An 8834-nucleotide genomic window follows, 5' to 3' on the forward strand; every position below is an offset into this window, starting at 1 on the left:
TGTAATATATGCCAAGTTTGGATAAATTTTATCGAATCTTGCTCAAGTTTAAAATTTCCGAAATTTTGTTTGGGGGACGCGAATGGGGAGCGACGACCCCCAAACGCGGCACGAACAAAACACGTCCCCCAAACGCTCAATCCGGTGCCGTTTGGGGGACGCGACTGGAGATGCTTTAATGTGTGTCGGTTAGAGCATCTCCAGTGCGTCTTCCAAAGCATCCCTCAATGGGATTTGGGACGCGTCGGACCAGAAATACGTTCCCAGGCGCGTGCCCCAAAGCATATCTTTATCCGGCGCGGCCTAATAAGGTGTCCGGTGCCCCGAGCCCGTCCACGCTACACAGGGGATGCTCCGGGCACGCCGGACACAACGAAAAGTGAGACGAGGCGGGACCGATGCGTCATCAGCACAGGAAAAGTTTGTCTCCCTCTCCCGCCAAATCGCACCTCTCCCGCCACATCGCAGCTCTCCCGCCGCGCATTTCTGCCCTCCCAACACATTTCACCACCTATCCCGCTGATTCATTACTCTCTCCCGCCATCGCTACGATGTCCCTCCCACCGCCGCTACCTCTCCCCATCCATGGTGCCGCCGACAGGCCCAAAAAAAGTGCCCAAGAACGCGGCCACCAAGCCGTCGGGCAATGGGACGAAAGGGGCGAAGGCGCCCGTCGCGAAGCCGCGGAAGGCGCCGGCTCCGAAGAAGAAGCTGGAAGGCTGGACGGACGATCAATGGCAACAAGACTGCCTGCGCCGCAAGCTTTCGATGGTGGAGCGGAGGAGACGGAGTGTGGCGCAGCAGGAGAACAAGATGGTGGCGGCGTGCGCGCAACAGCACTCGCTGGCCGCGTGTATCGCGGTCAACAACGCGAGCCCATGGACTGTGTCGGCGCCGGTGTACACTCCAGGAGTGTTGTCTCCGTCGACATCCGGGTTCTACAACGATGAGCCCTCCGCCACTTCCGGCTGCGTGATGCCAAACTTGTCGCCGCGGTAAGAGGATACGCTGCCACATGGTGGCTTCAACCCCAACACCATGTTCTACTCCCCGACGTACGAGCATGCGACCCATCGTGAGCCAGGCCACGGTGCGGACATCGTCCCGTTTACGGGCCGCAGTGGCCCGCTCGAATTCGCGAGCACCGTTGGTGAGGAGGTGGATGTGGAGGAGGAGTAGGAGGAGAGCTAGGAGGGGGTAGACGAAGAGGACGACGACGACGACGAAGAGGACGCGGCGGATGCAGATGATCTCGTGGAGGTTGGCGCGGACGGCGTGGGGAAGAAGAAGGCCTCGGGCACACGAGGCCCCAAGTGGACGGTTCTGGAGGATCTATGTCTCTGCGACTCGTGGGCGACGGTGAGCCATGACTCCATCATCGGCGCCAACCAAAAATACGGAAATTATTGGGCGACGATCAAGGTGGAGTTCGACGAGCGCAAGCTAGTCAACGTCGTGTACCGCAAAGTGACAATGAAGAGGATCCAAAAGGCAATGTCGACGCGCTAGGCCATCATCCAGGCGTCGGTGAACTCGTTCCATGGGTACCATCACGAGGTCGAGACCAGAGCCGACAGCGGTGTGAACATCAGTGACGTGGTACGCCTCTTTCTACGATAATCTTTGGCGCCTAGTTTGTTCGACGATCTAATTGCATTTCCTTTGGTTAGTTTGACAAGGCCATGGAGTTGTACCGGAAGTACTCGGAAGGGCATAGGTCTTTCGCACTGATCCATTGCTATAGCAAGCTCAAAATGAACGAGAAATGGCGGTTGACGCGCTAGATCGTTGTCAAAGGGGAAAGACGTCATTGATCTGGATGCTCCACTGGCAACATCGGCAGGGTGCCCTATCGGCAATAGGGCTTCCAAGGCCGCCTTGGACGACGCTGCGTCGACCGAGAACACGCTGGTGTCGTTCACGCAGTGCCTCGCCGAGGTCTCCTCGACCCTGCTCTTCCGCGACAAAAAGACCGACGAAAGATGGGCGGCGCTGCACAAGAGGCAAGAGGAGAAGATGGAGCTCAAGAAACGCAAGGACGACATGTCCCTGCTGAAGAAGGAATGCCCCCCCCCCCCGCGCCCAGACGCGGGCGGCGCACAACTTCGTTAAAGGCTAGATCCTCAACGACATCGAAACCAAAATGGTGGCCGAGGTAGCGGCTGCGGCAGCAACCCCAACCCCGGAGCAAAGAGCCGGTAGACGCGTCAGTGGCAGCATCTGCTAGTACACCTTCGTCGGCCTCTGACTCGGCGCAGCGGCATCGGCCTCTGCCTCGGTGTCGGTGATGGAGCATGCACACTGGGCAGATCCTTACGAGGTCGTCGTGATCGATGGGCCGACGTCGACTCAGGATGCGCCGTCGGCATCGCAGTCGCCCAACCCCTTCCCCTTCTTCTAATTTACGCTTGTCTGTAATATGACCGCGCGCCCAGTACTTTGACCGCGGCTACTCTGATCACGAAAACTTCAACATAAACTATCTCGTTTGAATGCAAACTATTTGAATTTCGGTTTGGGGGTGACGTTTGGGGACGCGGCTGAGGTGCGACGTCCCCCAAACATAACACAAACGAAACACGTCTTCCAAACGTTCGATCTAACGCTCTTTAGAGAACGCTTTAAGGGACGCGGCTAGAGATACTCTTAGTGAGTCAAACTGCCAGCCGGGAAGTGGAGAGCACGTACACAAGTTGATGAGCGTGCATCAATCGCGGTGGCACTAGCTTGATTATATTGCTCCATTATGCATACGTACTGCCACTACTTGCATATGATCGAACTGAGGTGTCAACTGGGATTCCATATCCCGCTAAAATCTCACTTGATAATTCATTCTACCTATTCTAGTGCAACTTTTTTGCCTCAAAATTTATACTACAAACTTCAAAATAAACTGTAAGTGCAACTTAGGTGAAACCCCACTTGATACCATAGATCGAAAACATCATATGATCCAACTTAGGACAGATCCCACTTAAATCCCATTTATAATTCGTTTTACATTCTAATGTAAATTTTTGCCTAAATATTTGTACTAAAATATTAAAATAAACTATAACTGGAATTTAGGTGGAATCCTACTATTAACCCTAGATGTATCAAAATGTGTGGTGTGTGCAATGCATGGCCACTTCTTTTATCATCATCTAGCCAGTTGGAGAATGATACAACTGCATGATCACATTCCCTCGCTAGTTAAGTAGAGAAATAATTAATCTAACTCAGCTATTGATTGTGGGCCTTTGTGAGTTGTTGACCGAGGGCATAATATATTACCGGTGCATGATATGCACTGCTTACATAGTTACACTGGTTGGCTCTTGGAGCCTCTAATTTCATTAGCAGGCCGGGTCTGCAACCTACAATTAATGTTGAACATACTACCCCTCCATCACATGAAAGATGTCTTAGACTACTCTGAATTTGAGGATATATTTTCGTTAACATGCTTGATAGGAAGTACTTTTTTTTCCTGTTTACTTGTGAAAAGTTGATGAAAATACAGCGAAGTGAAAGTGTTGTGGATAAAAATTCACGGAACAGTATCTGCATGAGAAATATACGTTTGTGTTCATTGTCACCGTCAAAGGTTGGAAATACTGTATGCATCGCTGAATTTGAGTCGTACATGTGCAATGAGGCGGACAGCCGGAGACCCATTTACTTTTACTTATATGCAGACATCACTCGAAGTGCAGGGAACGATATACAGCTAGCCCACGGAGAAACTCGCAACCAATACATGTGCAGCTAATTGACTACTGGTGCATGCATGTGGAACTAACCACCGGTTGTTACATTAGGATACACTCGTGATCAACCCATACTAGTAGAAAAAAAGGTTATCGTTCGGAGCTTATCTCGATTCACTAGTAGCCCTTCTAAAGGGCCTTTAGTACCGGTTATGGAACCGGTACTAATTATCCGGTACTAAAAGCCTCCCACCATTAGTACCGGTTCCTTACGAATCGGTACTAAAGGTTCCTCCACGTGGGCACGGAGGAACCCGTAGGGCTGGAGACTTTTGGTACCGGTTCGTACACGAACCGGTATTAAAGCCTGTTTTGTTTAATTTTTTTTTCCATTTTTTCTAATTATTTTTCACACCCTTTTTTTCACGGCCTTTTATTTTTTATTTTTTTCAGAATTACTAGTATTTCCGTTAGTCTCTAACTACACTTAATCTCTAGTCAAATTACTTACCCGTAGTCAAACTTCCCGGTCGGTCACCCATCCTCACACTACTCCCGCACTAGCACGCTTAACTTCCAAGTTCCATCCCGTTCCACTTCCAAGTGCTTCGCGCGCATGTATGTGATAGTAGTATCATATCAATCCTATTAACATGTTGCTCGATGTCATCGTTTGAATTCCAAATAATTCTTTTAATAAACAAAAGTAATGATGTAATAATAATGTTGAATAAATAAATAAAATTAACTTTTTTAATTTTTATTATTTTTAATTATTTTTAAAAAATTTAATATTTTTTGCAAAACCTAAAACTTGAAAAATTGAAAATCTTATAATTTGATAAAAGTAATAGTAATATGTTAGGACTCAAAAAATCTTATAATTAATATTTTAATTTAAAAAAAATAAAAATATATAAATTTCTAAATTTCTGGAAAAAAAACTAAAATCTTCCTGCTTTCATATTTTCATTTGGAATTTTGAGAATCTAAAAATTGGCTAACCGGGTAAACCATTTTTCCCAGGATTTTTTTGATATATTATACGTTTTTTTTCGACGTCGTATGGAAAAGTTATTGCGGTTTTACCATTTTTTTCGACGTCGTATGAAAAAGTGAAAATTCAAATTTGTTAATTTTCCCTAATAGTAGGTTGCATAACATACAAGAATCTGAAAACATTTATTTTTTGAATTTTCTATCATTTTCTTTTCTATTTTACAGTGTCAAAAAAGGCGATCCACGGGGGGGGGGGGTGGAGCTGCGTGGGGAGGAAAACCTTAGTACGGTTCGTGTCACGAGCCGTACTAAGGTCTACCTTTAGTATCGGTTCGTGTCACGAACCGGTACTAAAGGTCTACCCTTTAGTATCGGTTCGTGTCACGAACCGGTACTAAAGGTTTTTAGCTGACGCGAACCCTTTAGTACCGGTTCGTGTCACGAACCGGTATTAAAGGTCCTTACGAACCGGTACCAAAGGTCTGGGCAGTTCAACCGGTACTAATGCACCCTTTAGTACCGGTTCGTAAGGGAACCGGTATTTATGGCTTAGATGGATGCCCATTTTTCTACTAGTGATTGTGTTTGGCCCGGGACTAACGTGAGCATTAGTTTCGGTTCCAATAGCTAGGAGACCACACGGGTACGACCAATTTCAGTCCCGGGTCAAATGGGTTTAGTCTCGGTTGGAGATACCACCTGGGCTACCAACCGAGACTAAAGTCCCCTCCTATATAATCATCATCCCGGCCTTTTTCTCCCTTGCTCCTCTCTGTTTCTTCCCCGACGAGCTCGAGTTCATGCCCATTTTTCCCACGATTTGTCAAGATTTGACGGTGCCCCATTTATCCTAGGGTTATAAAAGGTTAGCAACTTCATCATTTCATCTGCGATTGCTAGTTTAGCTCATTTAATGCTCCAGAAGCAGAGAGATTTGTGGATTTTAGTGTATGTGGGAGTTTATTTGATTTATATGCAATTTGAGCTCAAATAAACTTATGAGTTTGCATATTTGTAGATGTGATTTACTTAGTAATTGATCAAAATGATTGTGGAGTAGAAAGTTTTTAAATCAGTGCAAAGTTTTTTATTTTTGCAATAATAATATTTATAGCCATATAGTTGTTTTGTTTTCATTCGATGTGTGTTGTAAGTATGAGGCATGTTCTTGATTGTTGCAATGGCCGATGATTATTGGCACCATCTAGTGAGAAAGGATGTCATAAGCCTTCGGATGGAGGTAATATGTGGTGTTAAAATGCACGTGTAGTTCATAATTTAATTATGTATTTGATTCCTATTATTTTTAGCTAGTAGTATGTTGCAGAAGAAAGACACAAAGGTTCCCATGTTATTTAAAAGTTACAATCCCGTGATTGCATTTAGAGTGTTGGGTGTATTGGGACTAATTTTGGCATCGTGATTGTGTTTCTATTGTATCTCTAGCTAGCTACTCGACCGAGACATGTTAATTAATTTGGTAACTACTCTATTTTGGTTTAAATATGATGAACTTGTATTAATTTGGTCACTTATCTATTCATGATGTTGTGTAATGATTTTTGATATACTTAATTATATAATGCAAATGAACCGGTAATGGATTGACGATGACCGACGCTCTGTCGAGTTCACTAATCGCTTGTATTATTTTATCGCTTTGGCTGACGCAAATAAGGGGGGTGGTTTTATGTGTTGTCCATCTGGTGTCTATAAGAATACAAAGGATTACTCTTCCTTAAAAATCCTTCACACTGATCACCATAGTACAAATTGACAAATATGTAACTGTCGAACCCATGAGGAGCTGAAGGTAAACTATTTATTCTCCAAAGACCTATAATCCACTTGTATGACCTTCTATGCAGAGTTAGGATCTATAGTGTGTGTGTGTGTGAAGTGGTTTGATCTATGAAACTATGACTGCTGAAAATAAAATGCAAAGAAGTAAAACTAATGCAAGATAAGTAAAGTGATATGAAGTGTAGTAAGAGGAAGTAACTAAAGGGAGTAAGTGTCTTGGCAAATTGCTATTTCATTTATGTCTTTGTCACAATTAGTGAAGATTAGTATAGTCTTTTTAGTGTTTTTTTGTAGAGAGCAACCATAGATAGGTGTAACCAATCTTCTCTTTCTTAATAGATGACCCCATTTTCCTGACCTCACAGCGAGTCACCTAACCTTACTAACAAATTTCATCTCCCCGCGTTGTTCCCAGCCCCACTTCTGAACGAGAGATGCCAAACCCCGCAGGGTTGGCCCGCTTCCTAACCATGCACGTTCATTCTCCTCTGTTCCTCTTCCTCGGCTAACCGTTGTCGCCGCTATGATTTCTGGATACAAATGCTCCCAATGCGACGCAAGGCCTCCTCACCATTAATGCTCCTGAAACCGCCCGATGGAGGCATCATTCACCTCAAATCGACGATGCCCGTACCTCTCCCATTCCCACCGATTTTCTCAGGTTTAAGCAGCTCTAATACACCCATGTGCGCGCCTTCCCTTTCTCAACGCTTCCCCTCCCGTCCTCCCAATCCATGATGTGCCTCCAGCCCTCACAAATTGCCTCGCCATCACCTGTTCCTGCAAGGCCAAGATAATCTAGGGCCTCCGCCAATCAGTCCTAACTTATGATGCGTTGACTCCCACGTCAAAGAGGCATACACTGATCTACGGTATTCCTCCTTTGCCTAATCTTCATCATCCCAAGGAGTCAAGAAAATCTGCCCGGAAAATTGAGGTATTAATTATTGCTTTGCTTGATCTTTTAATCTCCAACCGATCACCTCTCGTGCAATTCTTGAGTTCTGTTTCGAGATATTAGGGAAACTAGACTAAGGATTGGATTCTCTATATCTGCGTTGTTGTTCAGTATAAAATATTGCACTGAACGTCTGAACTCCCATCATGCAATTGTTTACTTCGCTTTCCAGATTGCACAGAAATCAGACTAAGAATTGGCATAACTGAGAGAACTACGATGTCGAACAAATCTCTCCTGCACTAGCTACACAAATGGGGCATCCAACAATGCATTCAACGGACCACACATTCCAACCTTAAAAATCCACCAAGACCTCTTTATCTCAGGATTATTCATTTCCTCGGTCAGGTTCAGGAGATATGCTAGACTATATTGATGGAGTTTATTGCAAACATTTCTTCATGCATCACCAACACAGGGAATATATTTCTAGTTGGATAGCAGCTCTTTCTGATCTGAAATGTGCTTGCGCTGATGAAGGTCTAATAACTGAAGTTGTCAACATTGTTAAGAATTGCACCTTTTATTCATTATTTCCAAAAATATAAGTAGCCCGGTGAGTACCTCCAACATCGCTTTCTATGAATTATCTGATATTTTTCTCAAATTTCGGTCTACAACTGTTCTAGGCTGGTGAGATGTAACCTCGCTGGTCTAAATGCTACCTTCAGTTGCTTCTTTTGTTTATACTACAGGGCTATATGGGAATATGCTAATTCTGTTTGGATTAACGCCCTTTCCCTGTAAAACTTAAGATCTCCACTGTCTTGCCATTTGTCTTCTCCGCAAATGCTAATGGTTTGACCTTCCATCTTTTCTACTCTTATTTTAGTACAAGCTTCTCCTACTTCTGACCCTTTCAACAATTTGTCATAAAAATTAGACATCGAGTGCAAGGCGACTACAAATAAATTTCATGTATAATTAATACAAATTGTTCTTGATAGATAATGATGAAGCATCTTGATTAATCATTTATACAAATAACACCACTATCATATACCACTATCAAATTGTTAACTATCTATATGTTTCTTCTATTTTATAGTGCAAGAAATCACAGAAAGGACTATAAGTACCATATGATTGTTTTCTGATATGTTGCCCTCTGGTGTTAGGAAAAGCAAACAATAGTAACTGCAAAGATACTCAATACTCTTGACGATACAGTAATGCAAATTTTATAATTGATATTGTGTCATAATTTTTACTTCGTGGCATTTTGTACTTCAATGTGAAAGAGCAGAGTCTAAACCTCATGTTTTGTGTGTTTGATGACAACATTTGAATAATCTCACCGTGTGCAAAGAGTGTCTTTGATAGATTTGCAAGTGCATGGTGACGTCGCTGGACACGTCAAGATCGGAGGACTGAAC

The sequence above is a fragment of the Lolium rigidum genome, chromosome 7, assembly GCF_022539505.1.
Source record: "Lolium rigidum isolate FL_2022 chromosome 7, APGP_CSIRO_Lrig_0.1, whole genome shotgun sequence".
NCBI lineage: Eukaryota > Viridiplantae > Streptophyta > Magnoliopsida > Poales > Poaceae > Lolium > Lolium rigidum.